Source organism: Hippoglossus stenolepis, chromosome 5 (assembly GCF_022539355.2).
Source record: "Hippoglossus stenolepis isolate QCI-W04-F060 chromosome 5, HSTE1.2, whole genome shotgun sequence".
Classification (NCBI taxonomy): Eukaryota; Metazoa; Chordata; class Actinopteri; order Pleuronectiformes; family Pleuronectidae; genus Hippoglossus; species Hippoglossus stenolepis.
In genome coordinates this window covers 2,826,569-2,846,141 of record NC_061487.1, presented here as the reverse complement: position 1 = coordinate 2,846,141, position 19,573 = coordinate 2,826,569, and the positions used below count along the sequence as shown (strand labels likewise).

The window sequence follows — 19,573 nt, the reverse complement described above, 5'->3', positions numbered from 1 at the left end:
CTTTGAGCTAGTTGAGTATCTGGAGCATCACATTTGTGGGTTCGATTATACTCTCAAAATGGCCAGAAGAAGAGAACTTTCATGTGAAACTCGCCAGTCTATTCTTGTTCTTAGAAATGAAGGCTATTCCAATGAGAAATTGCGAAGAAACTGAAAATTTCCTACAACGGTGTGTACTACTCCTTCAGAGAACAGCACAAACGGGCTCTAACCAGAGTAGAAAGAGAAGTGGGAGGCCCCGTGCACAACTCAGCAAGAAGACAAGTATATTAGAGTCTCTAGTTTGAGAAATAGACGCCTCACAGGTCCTCAACTGGCAGCTTCTTTAAATGGTACCCGCAAAACGCCAGTGTCAATGTCTACAGTGAAGAGGCGACTCCGGGATGCCGGCCTTCTAGGCAGAGTGGCAAAGAAAAGCCATATCTGAGACTGGCCAATAAAAAGAAAAGATTGATATGGGCAAAAGAACACAGACATTGGACAGAGGAAGATTGGAAAAAGTGTTATGGACAGACGAATCAAAGTTTGAGGTGTTTGGATCACACAGAAGAACATTTGTGAGACGCAGAACAGGTGAAAAGATGCTGGAAGAGTGCCTGACGCCATCTGTCAAGCATGGTGGAGGTAATGTGATGGTCTGGGGCTGCTTTGGTGCTGGTAAAGTGGGAGATTTGTACAAGGTAAAGGGATTTTAGATAAGGAAGGCTATCACTCCATTTTGCAACGCCATGCCATACCCTGTGGACAGCGCTTGATTGGAGCCAATTTCCTCCTACAACAGGACAATGACCCAAAGCACACCTCCAAATTATGCAAGAACTATTTAGGAAGAAGCAGGCAGCTGGTATTCTGTCTGTAATGGAGTGGCCAGTGCAGTCACCAGATCTCAACCCCATTGAGCTGTTGTGGGAGCAGCTTGACCGTATGGTACGCAAGAAGTGCCCATCAAGCCAATCCAACTTGTGGGAGGTGCTTCAGGAAGCGTGGGGTGAAATTTCTACAGATTACCTCAACAAATTAACAGCTAGAATGCCAAAGGTCTGCAATGCTGTAATTGCTGCAAATGGAGCATTCTTTGACGAAAGCAAAGTTTGAAGAACAAAATTAATATTTCAAATAAAAATCATTATTTCTAACCTTGTCAATGTCTTGACTATATTTTCTATTCATTTTGCAACTCATTTGATAAATAAAAGTGTGAGTTTTCATGGAAAACACGAAATTGTCTGGGTGACCCCAAACTTTTGAACGGTAGTGTATGAGGACAACTAAACTGTGAATTCAGTTTTATAACAAATCCAGTATAAGCGATGAAGAAGAGTTGGGGGGCAGAACGGTGATTTAATCAGCTGAGACTCAACAGAATAACTATTGCTGTGTGTGTCCCTCTTTTATCCAGATGTTGGCTGTGATCTTTATGTGTCAACTTAGATTGGAGGAGGAAGAAAAGATTCGTTTTCCCACTGTGGACTGAGATCCTTAAGAAAAAAGGACCTTGAAAGCGCTTGAAGACACTGTTGGGTTGTGCTACACAGATAAGCACCTTTAAATTCAGCGTGCTGCTGCGTCGTGCATCTGCCGCTTTAAGGCAGACAATTCAAATTAAGAGGCAGTGGGTGCAGACACGCTGTTTGTGACACCTTGTGGTGGAGAATGAGGGGGTAGCGGAGATGGAGAGAGGGGAGGCAACACTGGAGAGAGAGTGAGAGAGAGAGGAAGAGAGAGAGAGAGAGAGAGAGAGAGAGAGAGAGAGAGAGAGAGAGAGAGAGAGAGAGATCAAAGCAGAGGAAGAGACAGAGGAGGAGAAAGGAGGATGAGAGATAGCGGCTCTGCAGCGAGAGCGAGCTCCCTGCCTCCCTTTGCAGTGACTGTTTACTCCACTTTCTCTGAGAGCCGGTTATCTTCCCTCTGCGTGAGTCATGGAAGTGATTTAGGTGAGTGGAGCAGTGCGGAGCAGCAGGAGGAAGCAACAGATCTGCCTGAGTGTCTGCGCTGTGGCCAGGTAAGCTCACTCTGCATCTCTCTGGGTGTCGTTTTCACTGCCCCTCTTGTCTCCTCTGAAGAGGAGCAAACAACTTCTGCAGAGTTTGGCTCTTGCTCAGTTCACCTCTTCTGCTTCTCACCACACAAACACCCCTCTAATAGACTTCATCCTCCTCATTTGTGCTCTCGGTGGATGGCTAGTTTGCTCAGGCGGGCTGTACAGTAGGACTGTGCAAAGTGTGAAAGCTGTGCTGGCAGTCTGAGCAGCGTTTACTGTCTCTGTATTGACAGGCGGCTCAGAGGGGCTGTGGGCTGGAAGAGGATGAGAGGGAGATGAGGCAAATCTCTGCTTGAGGGACCAGGAGGGTACCAGCGTCAGCGATAATGATCCCGATCTGCATGAGAGAAAAGATAATCCTGCACAAGTAAGCCCTGGCTGCTTGTCGGATTTAATGCTGCATATTTTTTGTTTGTTTGTTTCATTTTTTTTTTTTGGGGGGTGGGGGGGCTAACAAAGCCAAGGTAAAATGTATTTTTCCTGTGTATCAGGATGAACAGGGAGCTGGATCTTTCCCTGGCCACCCCTCCATGCCCATGCCGACTGAGGCGTGCAGGTCCGTGGTTTACAGAAGTGTAAGAAGGCAGGTGATGAGAGATTTGTGGCTCAGCCCTGTCTGAGTGACAGCTGAGCTCTATCACAGCTTTTATCATGACTCAGCTGGTGACACAAATCCCCGTCCCCTCAGCGATGTGGGAATAACCTGCCTGGATTAGAGTGATTTACTGTTGCTCCCCAGCAGCCTCAATGTGTTTGTGTGGGGTTTGACCTATAATGGCACCTAATGGCATCATATGTTATTTTCCAAGAGGACACTGTCAAACGGGACACTGTCAGCTGACACATCCACTAGTAATATGGCAGTTTTTATTAATGTTAGCTCTCCTCATGACCCCCTCAAAACTACTACTGGCAGGGGTTCTGGACAAGAATTAATGGACCCTTTAAAATTAGAAATTACATTTATTGCCAACTGGATTTACCGTCAGCAAGGACCTCTATCACTCTCTATAAAGGACAACTGCTGAGGTTATTTCATCTTTGTTGGCCCACGATATTGCCCTCAACAAAGCCCTTGATTGAACGTACAAAATATTAGGGCCATCTGCTTGGTATTGATCTCCAGCCCCTTTCTCCACCTCTCTGTTGTCTCACAGCTTAAAAATCCTTCGCATTGATTTGTCTGCTTCTCTTTACCTGCTTCTCCTCTGTTGTGATTGGTATAGATTTAACAAGGGGGAGTCGGTAAAGGAAAATGGCTTTTACCTGGATTGACCTTATCCATGTTCCTCTTGGAGAGAGAAAGTGTCGTGTTTTTAGCTTCAACATAATGATGTTCTCTTTCCCTGTGTGACTCTTCACTACTTGAACCACCTTTTTTTAAGACCTCATATTAAAGTTTCAGTGTTGCAGCTGGGTGAAACAGCTCACGGATCAATAAACAAGCAGCAGCAAGAATTCAGGGGGGGAAGCAGTGCAGCCAGTTAACAAATGTAACAGCTTCAGTTGAGTCAGGTTCACTTGAAAATCATTGTCTTTTTGTCAATGTCAAAACCAATGCATGAACACAGGGCTAAATTGGGGGTCAGAGACTTTAGAGAATGCTTCTCACGTTCTCAAAGTGAAACAAATTTTGACCAAATAGTCCAGATTTCACGTGCACCTACCTTAAAATCTGCTCATGCTCTTTCCAGATCACACAGATATGACGATTGCAAGCAAAAGAAGCCACACCACCGACTTTAAATCTCTCCGGGTGAAAAGTCAGCTTTTTTTCTCGACATCTTGAAATCCTGCACATTTCTGATATGCTCATCACTATAGCACCAGTACTGATCTTGTTAAATGGGATCAGGTATCAGCCGAAATGTGACCACTAGACATTGAATAAAAAATGTTGTCATTGTTACAAAGTAAGTCATTGTTTCTGTTTTCAGTCCAGTCACGGTGGGTGACCAACTTGTTTTTAGCTTCACAGATCGAACGAAATTCGAAATAATGAAATGACCTATGCATTAAGATTTACAGATTTATTCAGCAAAAAGACGGCACTGGTTTTAGATCGATCCTCATTGGCGGCAAATACCTGGAGTTGAGATATTTAAATCTGTATGAGGCCAGAAATAGTTGGAGCTGTGAATCTCAATCTACAAACTATGGTTTTAACAGAAAGGTAACATTGTAAATGCTTTAAAAATCAACATTATATGAATGGACATAACTACAAAATCACAAAATGTTCATACTTATCACATCTGATAATATCAAGGTTAATATACATTTATTCATAGTTTGTACTACTGCATGCTTTATACACTTGCTTACAGATTTGTTGGCTATAGGCAAGTATGTTGTGAGTGATGTAGCCCAGCATCACAGATGCGTGTGAGTGATTGGTTGTGGTTAGAAGTCTGCACACTTTGAACAACACTCAACAGTGATATCATGTATTGACATACACTCGAGTGCACCTCTACATCCCTGCAGCAAGACGAGAAGTGGCCAGTTTCTTGCACACAAAAACGTTGCCAGTGATCACAGACAACACACACATCACATTTCCTTCCAAACATATTCAAAACTAAATAGACATTCATAATGAGACAGGGTTGTAGATTGAATTCTAATCAAACTTGCTGTTAGTCAGCTTTAGGCAAAACCATGTTCATGGGGTTGCTCAAGTTAAAAGGTGCAGGAATAAGTAGTTTAATGTCAGCAAATTTACAGCTATTATGTTCCTCCTGGTTATTTAAAAAAGAATACAAAAAATGGTCAAAAAGAACCCATTGACATCAACATTATAACAATGGAGAGTGTTTTATTTTTTTATTTTCTGGCCTTCAGTTGTCTCGTCTGTCCCCTTTTCAGTTTTCCCTCCGACAAAGTAAAGTGATTAAGTGTGAAAAATATGGAAGGTGGGTGGACTGCCTACTTTTAAACAAGCAAGAAAAGCCTGCATGGCCATCTGCTCACAGAAGAATTTTATTTTAATCAGGGCTGTAGAACTCCCTCCTGCAATTTAGCATCTTGTGTTAAGAGCGAGCAGAACACTCAGCACAACATGTTAGTAACAGCAAATCCAAGCTGAAATCCCAGTGTGGCTTTGGGGCCATAAACAGATGCTGCATTCCACAAACTCGTCTGAGGTTTGTTGCAGGTTAATCTGTATCACACTTGTTACACAAAGAGACTTGTTTTATTTGAGATTTTTTTCTTACTCTCTTACAAAAAGGAAACATAGCTGTATAAATGACACAGTGTGTTGTGCAACTTACATTACATACACTTACATACATATACATTGGTTGTAAGTCACTCCATAGCATTTGGTACTTAACTGAAAATGTACAAATATGCTGTAAGAAATTCGCCTACATTTGGACTTAAAGAGATCAGTTTTGTATATCTGGTCGATAATGAGCCGGGTTTTTTTCGGTCTAAACTCAGATGTAGGGAAAGAACATTTTCACTGGAGGGTGCTCTGTTTGTGAGAAGCTGAGGCTGGAGTCTGCTGAACATGCAGTCCTCCGTACTCTCTATTGGCCGCGCAGTTCATTAGGAGATGTGTGGGTGAAAATGCATTACAGTCTTTTGAATTATAATAACTAAATGCATCATTTCCTCAGGCTGTCTCACGTCACGATAAGGAGTCCATGCCAATCTCCAGAGCCAACACAAGAATCCCCACCCACAACATTCAAACTGATCGCGTCAGCAGGTAAGAGTTTTAGATTGATAAGAAGAAATGCTCAGTCGTCAGATTATGAGGCCTTTTCTCACATTTGGGTCCTATTTGTTGTGATTTCACATTTTAATTATTGCCACCAGCAGCAACATGTCTCATCTCATAAATATATGCAAACTCCATAAACACACTTTGTGCTAAAATGGTGATTTATGCGTCACAATGATTATAGAGGAAGAGAAGAGATTAATTTATTGAAACTGTAATCGGACTGTCTTTTGCTTTCCCAGTGATTCTGACCCAGCTGAGGTAAAAGGAGTAAATGTTTTTAGTTTTCCAAAGGAAGGTTACAGAGACCTAAGAACCAGTAAGACTTCTTTGAGTTTGTTGGAAAATTCGACAAAAAGAAGTTCATAAAAGTAACAATAGATCTAACAGCAACTTCTAAAACTAAAAGTTTCCCATGGTTTCAAACATGGGTCTGTTGTGGAGACACCCCAATGTATTATAATGAGAAAAATAATAATAATCTTCAGCTGTACCTTGGCGTCATCAGGTGTTTCGGCTTTTTAAACGCAAAAACGCTAAAAGCCGAGCCTGAGGTTACGCTGAGGCTGAAGATAAATCTGAGTGGCTACTGGCTTGTATGGCAGTACTATGAAAGCCATGTAGATCAAACATCATTACCTCCATGCCGTTTTAAACTAAACCAAATACCTACTTTCATAGGCAGCAGAGTCAAAAGCTGTCATATTGACGAAACAACATAAAATGTGGTTGCAATAAAAGTACGATAAAAAAAGAATAAAAGAGTGAAAACAACACAGTAGTACCACAGTTACAAATCGCATGTTAAAAATGCTTTCCTATAAAAATAGGTTATGAGCACTGATTTAAAGACAGGCATTTTGAACAAGCTGCAAACGAGTTACTAAGGTTTGACTAAGGTATGTATAAAGTGCATTGCAATAGTCCAGATGGGAAAAGACAAAGGCACGTATTAGCTTTTCTAAGTCAGGGTGAAATAGAACTGATTTAATTTTAGAAATATTTCGTATCAGGATTTAATGATTTAATTAACACGTGTTTTGAAGTTCAGATGAGAATCAAATGTGACACCTAGATTTTTAGCTGTTTTAATATTGGTTGCCAGAGGACCGAGAAATGGTAGGAGTTTGCCTTCTAGCTGATCGGCACTGAAGATTATTATTTCTGTTTTATTTTAACTGAAGGAAGTTAAGTGACATCCATTCCTTAATGGCAGTGAGGCACTCTATTAGAATACTCACACGGCTGACGTTGTCTGGCTTAAAATACAGGTAGATTTGGGTGTCCTCGGCATAGGAATGATAGTATATCCCATTAAAATGGCTGATGACATCTCCTAATGGGAGCATGTACAGCGAAAATAGGATGGGACCAAGAATAGAACCTTGTGGCACCACGGACATCAGTGGAGCCGAGGATGAGATGTTATTTCCAATGGGAATATTTAGACACTGTTACAGTGTGTGATGTTTAGTTCTCACCCTATTTTTCATTCCTCCCTACTTTAAACTACCTCACTTCCTCTTCTTCTTCTTCTTCTCTGGTAGCAACAGCGAGCCCACATGTGGCAGGTTTTCAGGTTAAGAGTTAAGATGTGAGTACGTGGAGAACACTATAGCTGGTTGTACGCATGACATGAGGCAAGAGCTGTTGTTAGTGTCAGATTGGTGGTTTCCTGTAGGTGGAACATTACACAAGTGTAAACTCAATTTGTATGAAACACAAAAAAAGATGTGGTCACCCTGATGAAGATCATTGTAATAAGTACTCCAACATCACAGGAAATAACAGCTGCTTTTCTGACCAAGAAAACCCATCCTGTAATTATTGAGCACACATGAAGAGCTCAGGTCCAAAGTAAGACACTAATACCTGTGCTCCAATGGATAACAGGAGCAGAGAATAAACAGACTTATTTCCTATAACTACAGTTCTTAAGAAATCCTTCTGCTACCTTACCTATCTTAAACTGCTTTCTTCCACCTATCCACTGTGGTTGTGCTATTTATTACCAAAACATTTATCAGTTAAACAGTTAAGATGGGGAAAAATATGAATGTGTTGTGTTGCATGTCGTTGTAAGTGTTGCACCATAACATTTTCAGTAAGGAGCACCACTGCTGCCTGTGGAAAACGTTAGTCTGGAGCCCTGGAAAGATATCTGGGGTTCAGTGCATGACTGACAGCTGCTCAAAAGTCTAATGATATCAAACTCTGAACAAAGTCTGAACTTTTATTTTGAAGTGCAGGATGAGGGTTAAAGGAAGACAATATGTTTATGGTCTCTTGTAGATCAGCTTTTTATTTCCGATGTGTTTCAAAACTTTGTTCTGAACTTCGTTTGATCTGCGTCCCTCTAACGTTTGAGGAGGAAGGCCTGCAGCAGTCCCACAAGGCTCAATTATCCCTCAGACTGATAACAACCTGGTAAGAGTGGAGGCCGGGAAGGGAACAGGAACTAAAAGGGAGATGGAGATGGTAGGATTATCGTAGATTGCTTAATATTACCTGGCCTCTGATCAAAATACTGTGTTGGCAGGCGGAGCACATAATCCTCTTGATTTCTCTTGTTGATGCCAAAAACTGCTGGTTCTGTCTGGATGGCTGGGCGTGGAGAGACTGCTCCCAATGGAAACACTCGTACTACTGTAAATAGAAACGTGACGGCATGAATCACATTACAAGAAAAAAGCACAAGATGGGGTCTTACAGTTTGTTATTTATAGATTTTTTAAAAATATTGACTACAATTCTCAGAGGTTTGTATTTCATTTCAATAGCCAAATCCATCCTTACATTTTTGTCAATTGTCAAATGGTGGATGTTCTCTTCCATAGAGACGTATTCTGGACAAATGTTCTTCTTTCATCTTCTTTTTCTCTTCTGAATTGCAGCTGTCTGCAATGAGCCTGCTCATAGTTATCAGGGATGTAATTAGAATGATGTCAAAGTAAAAGACAAATTGGAAAGAAGTGCTGAAAAGAAATTTTGATAATTTTGTCATATTAAGATTTGTACTAAATTATTAAGTCACAAATGTGCTACATCTAGGTATCAATGTTTTCTGATAGATTTAAACTTTGTATGTTTTTTTTGTGTGCAATTTTTAAAAACATATTTTGATCATTTTTAGATTTTGGTTTGTTACCAGAAAAGATGAATAGAACAGTGACAGTGGGTACTTGAATCTGAAAATAGCAGATGCATGTCTGCACAGAGGAGCATACACATGATGATCAGTGTTTCCATTTTATATTTAGAGGACACTCAAACCTTGTTGAGGCAAGAGACAAATAATCACTCTGCTGTAGCTTCCCTCTCAGATAAAAGCAGTCTGTTGGGCCAGCCAAACAGCCTTGAGAACGCACAATAAATACATCCTGTCTTCAAAATCAGAAGCTCACATATCTTTATATCCTCCATTAAAGTCACTATCAGCTCATATTGAATGTTTTTTTTGCTGCTGGATGTATCCAATAGTAACACAGTCAATAAAACCTGACAGAACATATTGTTTGCAACCCTCTCAGCTGCCTGGGTTTTAAAACACTGCCCAAACAACACCGACATTTGACTGTGTTGACAACAGTCTAAAACAGGTAGGAACTAGAAGTGTGGTCATTGAGCGCATACGTCTGCCAAGGCTGATCAACATATTGCATATATTTAGGAAGTGGAAAAAGAAATACTGTATCTGCTCATTCATCTGGACCTGCTGCAAAATGCAGTGGGCTCTTCCTTGGGTCATGTTCTACCCCTCTACAAAATTTCATGGAAATTGTTGAATAACCGACCCACAGACATATACGACAATAAAAAACATAACATTCCTGGGAGGTGGCTTTACTTTCACAAGGTAATTGACAAGTTCAGATATTTCAGAAATTCCGTGCACCTAGCTTCTTTCTTTCTGGCACAGTCTACTAACATTTTATATCCCCATTCAGCACCTCCACCTACCACACATCATAATTGTCTGTAAATGGATATTAACATTTTTATTATACACAAACAGCAGGGACTTGGGTTTGCAACTAACGGCACTAATTGGGTCCCAAAACAAATCTACTTATACTTCTGTGATATAATCAAAACTAAATATGATATTCAGTTATTTTATCATAATTGATATTTATGATATTTGGATAAGTGTCTATCATACCACAGGAAATTGTGGCTGCTGCACTGTGATGCTTCTCCTGACTGAAGGTGAACTTTTAGAGAGATATCAAATGGTGATATATGATGAGATCAGATATGGGATGAGGTGAACCGAGTGTCTGTGTCTAATGACTCAAATATCCGCTTTCACCTCTGTTGGCAGAAGTAATTATGACTAAGTCACATGAGGCTAGAAGAGGGCGAGTGAAGGAAACATCAGAGAAACACACTGAGGAGGAGATGAAAAAGTGCTGCTCAAACTCAAGTCATTGTTGTGTTCGCTACTTTTTAAAATTAAACAATTGTTATGCCTCCGCACTTGTGACAGCCACGAATGACCTGCTTAAATGTTGGTAGTTAAAGGTCAATGTCCCCGTGACCTCACTAATTGTTTATGTTCCTTGATATCTTAAGATCGGTCTTTAAATTCCGTACGAACATTTAACTGGACTTAAATATGAACTGATTATATTTTGGTGGTCAAAGGTCAGCGTGACTTTACATAAACGTGGGAAAACAATTTATGTAAACAGAAACTGCAATGGTTGGCAGAGGCATACAGCAGCGCTGCTGTGTTTCTAGTTTATGTTAATATTTAGAACAAAATGATGTATCAGAGCATCCAGCTTACTGACAGTGATACTGTTGAAACTGGATGTTGGGGCAGGGCAATGCACAGGGAGCAGCCACTCCACAGCGTAAGCTAATGGGACATTGTTTAGATTTGGAAAAGCTTTTTTCCAATGGACGAGCAGAGACTATTGTTCTGTAACATGTAATGTATTTATCATAACTGTCAGTTTATGACCTATACTGTCCAAGCTGTTGTTGGACAGCAAAAAAATAATAAACCACAAAATTGAATACAACAGACGATGTACTTATACCTCTACCAGTACTGCTAGTCAGTAAGTATTCAGTCTTTTATTTAACTCCTTACTACTCTCTGCTCCAACTGAGGTCACTTACACTGTGCAGTACAAATATAAACACGAAATAAACATATTTATATAATATATTCATCTTCTTTATGTGTGTAATTGTGTTCATTTTTAAATGGATTCCCCTTTCAGATACATAGTAAAACTCAAACTTTAAAACTAGAATGGCTCTCAGTAGAGAGCATATAACCGTCAAGGCCTAACAGTCGCCTTAAATTCAATCAAGCTGCACCAAATTTCAAAAATGATTTCTGTCTTTTGGTTGATATGGGTTGCACTTTAATCATTATGTAATAAACAGAAACTAACTAAGTAATTACTGCCAGAAAGATAGATGTAATGTAATGTAACTGTGACAGTTCACCAACATAAATACATATAAATAAATGATAAGCAGTAATAATACTTTTCAAAATGAGCAATAACCAAATTGGCTACTTAACAATTCAGTAATCACTGGATGTGTGGATTTGTCACGGGAGGGACAATCAGATGGGAGCTTATCAAACCTTCGCTTGATAAGTGAACCGTGAAGAGCACACCCGTCAAAATTCTCAACACATGCTCTGTGCTGCGCTTGTGATGGGATGCTGATTCAGATCAGGGATTATTTGACTAATTAGCAGGGATATTCTCCTCTTTTTGACACAAACCGAAGCCCCTCAGTGATTGGATCAGATAGGCGTTTGACATTCAGGGCTTGGTTGCACCCCTCCTTTTCGTAAATCCCAGAGAGGATTTCATCACAGTCTGCCTGCAACTCAGCTCTCACATTCTGTTTTCTTCCTTCCCATTTCTACCCTGCGGTTGTACTCTGCTGTAGCAGCCCTGCTCTGGCCCAACTATTGTTATGCTACAGTGTCGTCATCCTTTTGTCTTCAGTTGGACTACTGAGCAGTATCACATGGGCGTGATTTCCATGCATGTTTCATTTGTGATGCAGGTGGAGTGCAGCAGATGCTGGTAGCGGACTGATATGTTTCCAGCAGTGGTGAATGTTACAGAGAGGCAGGCAGAGCAAACTACTTCATGCTGCCTGTCTCTCCTGTGCTGAAAGTCTCTTCCTGCTTCTTGCTGCTCTCTGTCAGGACGTCTCCACCTCTCTGCACTCCTCCATGACTTAAGAAGTATTAGGATTATTCCTTTGAAATGACAGTAAACATACTAAATGTGCAGTATAGAGGAAAAATATGTAAATAAAAATCACTTCTATGTTTATCTTCAAAATATTCATGTGGGATGGGATTTTTTCCTGGGGATTTATTTTGCACATCAACGTTTGTTGAGAATCTATAGAACTACATACATACTGATATCCTGTTCTTTAAGTGACATGAGACCCTAATTAACATGGTGCACTTTATGTGTACATGATGTGAGTGATGAGTCAGATATGCAGAGTGACATGATCTAACAGAGAGGTGATGTATCACCTTTGTTGTTAGTTTTCTGTTGTCATATTGTTGGAGCGGACATTAAAGTGATTGATTGAATCGATTGTATTAAATTAATTAAAAGCAAGATCATAAAAACAAGTTTTTTAAACGTGGATAGCACGACAGTGTCACATTATAATATATTATGTATTATAAGATGGTATTAGTGTTAATGTTGCATTACTATTTAAGCACCATCATGGTCATGTTTTGTTTGTACTGTGCGAACTATCCACGTAAAAAGTAAATCTCACAAGTTTTGTCTCATAGACCCAACCACACGATCGCTTATGTTGGTTGCTAATGGGATTGATTAATGATATCATCATGCATGTTTACCAAAGCTGAAACTCATGTGAAAAAGTAGATCCACTGATTGCTGTCTTTCCATTGAAGTTTTGCTGTTTTAAATTGCTGAGGCCTCTAGGTTCAACAATATGTACAAATCACAGGTCTCCTGTTAAAATTGTATAGCAGCAGACCCAATGCACCATTTAAACATAGCACAGTCGTAAAACTATAGGTGTGAACAATAAAATGATGGCTGAATTCGATTTAGTTGCTTTTGATATTGCGCAGTGTCATACTCTAACAAACCATAATGTCTGCTCCACAGTTTTTATTATATGTGAGTAGGTAGAACAGTTGGAGTTAATCCAGCTCTACTTTGTAATTCACACTAAACAGAGAGCTGGGGATTGAGGATTTTTTCTGCATTTTGTCCTGTGTAGTTCTAATTTGGTGAAGACGTTCCTGCCAGCAGCGTTTAAATTTGGCTTAAATCTGCTGACATCTCCTCCCACTGAAACATAGAGAACTGCTCAGTTTCAAAAAGACTTATAACAGCAGCAGACAGGTTTCATCTGTCAGCTTTAGCAGACATGCATAATATGAAGCATATTCTCCTTAAACTGACAGGGACTGGCTTGTTAGCTTTATTCAATCTTTTTTTTTTACTTATCTTATGTAAAATGAAAGTTTGAGTCTTCTCAATTTCAAAATGTCCCAGCAGACAGCTACATTGTACACAGCTCCCCAAGTCTTAATAAGCTCAGCCAGTCTGCTCTGAAGGTGACAGGATTGCCAGACACCCCCCCCCCCCCTTTTGGAGGATCCAGTTTTACAGTTTCCTGACAGAGTCCTTTGATTACAGAGGATGTTAGAGCTTCAACATGCGAAAAAAGTATCCAAGAGTTTTTTCCGAATAGGACAGTTTCTGGCTGGCCTCTTTCTTGGAACTATTTGAATGTGGAGGTAAAGAAACAGCCGAGAGATTGTAAAAACACCATGTTTGGAATTGTTCTAAAATGATTGTTCTTGTGCCAGTTGTGTTGGTAGGCATCCAGTTGTGTTACAGCAGTTCTCAGCAAAACAAAGGTGAGTGAGAAAAAGTTGACATGTAATTACATAAACAATATGTTAAGATGAGAAAAATGGGAAAATATCAATATAAATATGATGTCAGTGTTTAGCACGGTTGCCTCAAAAAAAAAAACGTAAAAATTCATAAGCAAAGATGGAGCAGAGATGGTGGGTGTAGGATAACGCAAAAACTACTAAACTGATTTTCATGAAATTTTGTTTTGAAGAATCCGTTAGATAAGGGGATGGATCCAGGATATTTTTTTTAATTGTAGTTTCTTTAAAACTACGAGATAAAGCATTTTACAATGATTTCGTTGATTTCTCAGAGAAAAATTAATGGGTTTTGATAAAAAAATCTGGCATATTTAGGTGACTGGTATCTATGAGTGTTGTCTAATTTGGTGCAGAACAAAATATAAATCCAGATCTAGTGGATTTAAATGTTGTTTCATAAGGGGAGTGTTGGGAGTGTCGTTTTAGTTGCTGTCATTGCATTCAGTTAAACAATATATAAGTCTTTTCTGCTCGTGGCTCCTCATTGTGTTTTAAATGTTTCCCCCAGTTAAAGAATACCAATCCTCTCTTTTTCAGTAACTCTTCAAAATTCAATGTTGTTGTTTTATTCTGACAACGTGCACATGCTCCTGTGGATGTTTGCAGTGGGTGGAGAGGTCAGAACAAAACATACATTTTAAAAAAAGTTTTGTTGAGCAGCACAGACACAAAATACTCATCCACGAAGCTGAGGTCCAGGGTTCACTGTCTGGCATGGGCACCTGGGCGTGTTTGTGCGTGGGAAGCCAGTGAGGAGTTGTTCCATTGTTGCTGTGTAAGCTTCTTCCACAGGTCTGTTGGGTGTCTGCGTGGAGGTGGAAGCTGTCTTGGGAGGGATCTCTCTGATACCACGAGTCTCATTGTATACTACTGTATGTCCTTTCAGTGAAGATATGGTTTCACAGGTCCTCTCCGACATCCAACCTGGGTCCAGTGTTTGGCTTTTCAAAATCATTTAGTCCAGGAAGGGTCTGCTGGTTTCATGATTTTTTTAAATATGTCTGATATCCAGGTGTCTTTTAGTTAGCAAGTTTATGCAAAAAGTTCTTGGTGGATTTCAAGGAAACTTGGTGGAAGGATGTGGTATCAGTCAGGAAAGAGCCCATAAACTTTGGGCGTGGATCCAGGTCAGGGGTGGGGATTTTTTTTTATCACTTTCTTAAGATAGGGCTTTTTGCAACATTTCTGTTGATTTCTCAGAGAATAATTCATTGATCTTGAACCAAAAAATCGGACTCGTTCAGGAGACTGATATTCATGTGGTCTCATGAGAGGACTGTTGGACCTTGGCGGAGGTATGCCCTCTCTGAATGTACTTCTATTAAAGACATGTGTTGGTTCTGTTCAGTTAAATCACATTTTGGGATGAAGACTCTGTGAAAATAATTTTGTACTCATTGGTTTTGGGTAGATTTCAAAGCTGTTTCAGATCAGGTCCATATTGTTTGCTAATCAGTGGAATCACATGTCTCCTGCCTTCCGAGACCCAAAGTTGGGACTTAGCCTTAAAAGCAGCACAGGCAGAAGTGTCTGTGGACAAGACAGATGTCGGTTCCAATTGTACAATCAAAGTGAAAAATCATACGTTATGATTTCAGTAAGAAAATGAGATTTGATCACCTTCTACATGCAGGCAAAAGTCTGATAAACATGGTAGGTGAATAAAAAGAGGGACATGAGAGTGGTATTGACTTCAGGAACAAAATTAGAATTGATCTGTTCAGCAGTGAGAAGATGGTTTACACTTCCTGCAGTGAATTGTTATGCTGGTAGACAGAGTAAATCTCTGGCAGAGTCAGCCTCTCATTATTCCTGCAGGCATGCAGTCCTCAGATCGGAAATGAGCATGACTTCAGATGGTCCAAAAAAATCTCAATTGATGAGGCTGAGGTTGGTGCGGAGGTCCTTCTCCAGTGTCACATTCTCTTCTCATCAAAACAGCTCCTCAGTAAAGACAAACAGTCACGGAGCGAGCTGCTGCTGCTGCTGCTGCTGCTGCTGCTGCCGCCGCTCTTAGCCACGAAAGAGATTCAACAAACAAAATGAAGAATGTTTTGTTTTCTCCAGCACATCCATATCTCCACTTTAAAGGCTGAAAAATAAAAGTGTTAGACTGAGCACTGTCCTCGGCTCCTCATTTTAAGAACACAAATCAAATGTCTACGAAATTCTTCAACAGCATAACTTTTGTTTTCTGGAGCAGAGCGGCTTGCAGGAGCTAATAATGTTCTCGCTGACAGATAATGTAATAAGTTGCACAAATTAAAATGTTCCACTAAATTGGCTGGTACCATGGCTCTGTGCAGTAATATATGCCAGATAATTAAATACCACTTGTACAGTGCTGCCTTATCAATTAATTGCTCATGTTTTACATTATCTTCAATTGATTTTAAATATTGAGCTAAGTTTTGAATATTGGAACAATTTATCCAGTGCCCGAGTATATTTTGTGCTCCTTTCACTGTCTGTGTATTTTGTGAAGCATGGCATGTTGTTTTTATCTTTGGAGATCATTGTGCAAAGGATGGAAGTTTATCATTTTTACTTCTTGGATAAATTAAGACTTTCCCTTTTTGTCCCTAAGTCTTATTTTTCTTTGTTGAATCCCATTAAATCTGATTTGTCTCGTCCAATACAATCTAATCACATCCACTTCAATTCAATCTCATCTAATCCAATCCATTTCAATTTACCCAATTTCTATTAAAACAGATAAGTCTTAATGTGACATTTTCTCAATGTAAATGTGCATTTTGTAATATTTATGATATGTTATGATAAGATCTGAAAGTGAGGGTTATAATAATTTAGACACAATGAAACTCTCTTTTGGATCAACTCCGACATGTTTTTCAAGTCAAGATCTTGACAATGGAAAATTGTACCTTAAAGTCTAGTCTAAAGGCAGAGTTTTTCTTCGTATCCCACTGTCTAAGTGCCCCTGAGCAAGGCACCTTACTCCCCTCTAACATCTGCTCCCCGGGCGCTGTCCAATAGCTGCCCACTGCTCCGTGTGGCCACTGCCATTGTGTGTGTTGTGTGCCATGTGCTGTGTTCACATACAGATGGGTTAAAAGCAGAGGGTGAATTTGATTGTGTGTGCATGATTGATGCGGGAGGTATAAAGGAATCTTAATCTTAATCTTTTGTCCATCTGCTGAGGAAGACATGTGATATGTCTCTGTGCCTGGGCGATGTAACGTCGTATAGATGCCTGTAGTTTCTTACCAACTCGCAAAGTCTGTCCTCAAAAAGTTTGTATTGTTGAAATTTTTCCTTGTCTTATGGTCGTCTTGTTTGAACTAGTGGCTACACTGCCCCCCACGATTTCTAGCGGTACTGCTCTTTTTTGTCCATATACGTAAGCTTTCACAGGAGTACTAAGAGTATGGACAGAGGGCTGTGTCCATCTCCGTATTCGCATATGAGCTTTAACATGTCAAAGAAAAGTTGAATGTCCTTATGTTGCTTTCTTGTGCACCTAAAAGCCTAATGAGCTTTAAAAGGGAATATATCACCATACGATCATAAGTACAGAATATTATAATATAATATTCTGTAAGTTAAAGTGGTCTATTGAAGATGAATGAGGATAACCCTGAAAGTACAAACTTCTCAAGCACAATAAGACATAACCAGACTCTAACCAGAAGGTTGGCGGTTCGATCCAAGTCTTCCCCATTCCTAATGCCGAAGTGTCCTTGGGCAAGATACTGAACCCTTTCATAGAGAAAAGTGCTGCGAATAGATGCACTGTATGAATGTGTGTGTGAATTGGTGAATGTAGAACTGTACTGTAAATAGCTTATAGTGGTCATCAAGACTTTACAGACCATTTACCATTAACGGGAGAAAACAGGACGGACTGAACAGACCGTAGCAAGTCAGAGGCTGGAAGTGCTGCCAGCTTGAGTAACAGTGAAGTGGTAAAAGATTGTAGCATTACTCATCAAGTGACGGTTATTTACATCATAGTGAGATATTACAGAAAAACACAAGTGTGGGTTGTACTCCAGACAAAGCGAAGCGGTGCAGAAACAGGACGCCATCCAAGAGCAAGTCAGCCTCTTGCTTTCCTGATTGATGAGCATTCTGGGAAGCATCATTTAAAGTCCCGGTGATCTCCAGAGGATTTATTAGCATCCTATTATGTTCATCTTATAGTAGCAGCTTCACTTGTAGACTGTTGGCAGGCAGCTGAGGAATGATGGTTTCGCTACCCTGCACTCTCGGGCTACATTCACAACATGGGCTTTCAGGCTTGGTTCCAAATTACCAGATTTTTTTTTTCCTTTGGAGAACTGTTCATGTCTCTGCTTGGGTGTTATAAATATCTGATATCAATATGAGCTGACAGTAACGCCCGCTAGCGTTCAGAGGGTAAGAAAAGCCAACCATGCTTTAACTGCTGACAAATTTACACCCAAGTTGGTGATAACCAAAGTTATGACCACATCTCATTTGCAAGATGTATGAAGAGCCATGAAATGCGGACATACACATATGCATACTGTACATATCGAGCACAAATTGTATGAAAACTATGAAAGATGTAATCATGAATTGGACAATGTTTAGCACTGCCTTAAAAATGTGACAAGCTGCATTGGTGTGGGTATGTTGACCCGAGGAGATGAAAAACAAAGCAGGAACGTTAAGCTTAGAAATTGTATCAGATGTTTAAATACTGCACAACAGAGAAGGATATAAAAACACTTGAAAGCGATCACAGCATAATTTTACCCCCATTTACAGCATTTGTGAAAGTAAACGATAGAATTAAAGCGTTCAAGTTACAAAGTTATCCACCACCAATGTGCGTTTACTTGTATTTGTCCAATAAGGGATGTTGCCCGATTAAGTCTGTCTGCTTTTGTTCTCCCTGCTGTGCCAATGCAACGGTCTTATCGAAGTAAAGGGACTGCATTTTCCTTCACCACACCATTTTCACTTTTCTGTGTTTATTTTGCTAAGAGTTGCCCTGATTTCTTTGTATACAGTCTATAGTAAAACCTGCATATGCTGCTCATGGGTAGTAACTTAACTCAACCTGCATGTGCATCATGACAAGGACGAGGCTTTAACAGGAAGACACTTACATCCAACACTAACCGTGACCATGTCAACATGCAATATTGATGACTAAAATGTAGTTTAAGCGTTATTATAATACGTGGATAAATGAAATCCAGTAAGTTTGGACGATTGTTCCAGGTGAGATCTGTGCTGGGTGCACAGCTGAGGCCAGTGACTCCTTCGTTGTGATATAACAGAATTCTGAAAGTCCTGCAGTAACATTTTTTTATAATCAAAGCAGACATGGAAATCTCACTTCCTACAATATGGGCTCTTCAGTCATGACCATGATCTTCCTTTATCTTTAACCAGTGCTTTTTGTGCTTATGCCCACTTGTGCCGCTCCAACTAAAAGTGCTCAATTACGTTCAAAGTCCTGTTTCCTTTAAATGTAGCTTTTGTCAAGAGTATTTCTTACATCGGTCTCTCCGTCTCTACATTGTCATGCTGTTCACATGCTGCTTCGTATCATCACCATCTCTGACACTGTAACACAAAATGTGAATCCGGGCATGCTCAGCTTTAGTGTGAATGGAGCTTGGTTTCCCTCAATTATGGTATTTCTGAATCATCATTTCTTGGGGAAAAAAAGGATGTAAGTGACGGAGCGAGCTTCAGAGCAGAGCTTTGTGCGCTCTGACACCTCTCCCTCCTCCTCTTCTCTGTGGAGCTGTGGGATGATTTTACAGCGAGCTGTGTCGTCTCAGAGTGACAGAGATAGAGGCCATCTGAGCGCCACTATGCCTCTGAGTTTGCACTGATG

General features: G+C 40.1%; 1 protein-coding gene across 1 annotated transcript in view; it reads left to right on the top strand.

Annotated features, from left to right (window-relative positions):
- Positions 1–1,613: 1,613 nt before the first annotated feature.
- Positions 1,614–19,573, top strand: part of LOC118109797 (alpha-1,3-mannosyl-glycoprotein 4-beta-N-acetylglucosaminyltransferase C) — a 41,664-nt gene continuing 23,704 nt past the window's right edge. Inside the window, exons 1-2 of the mRNA XM_035157185.2 lie at positions 1,614–2,002; positions 5,668–5,759. The gene's annotated coding sequence lies outside the window, so the exon portion shown is untranslated. The remainder of the gene's footprint in view (positions 2,003–5,667; positions 5,760–19,573) is intronic.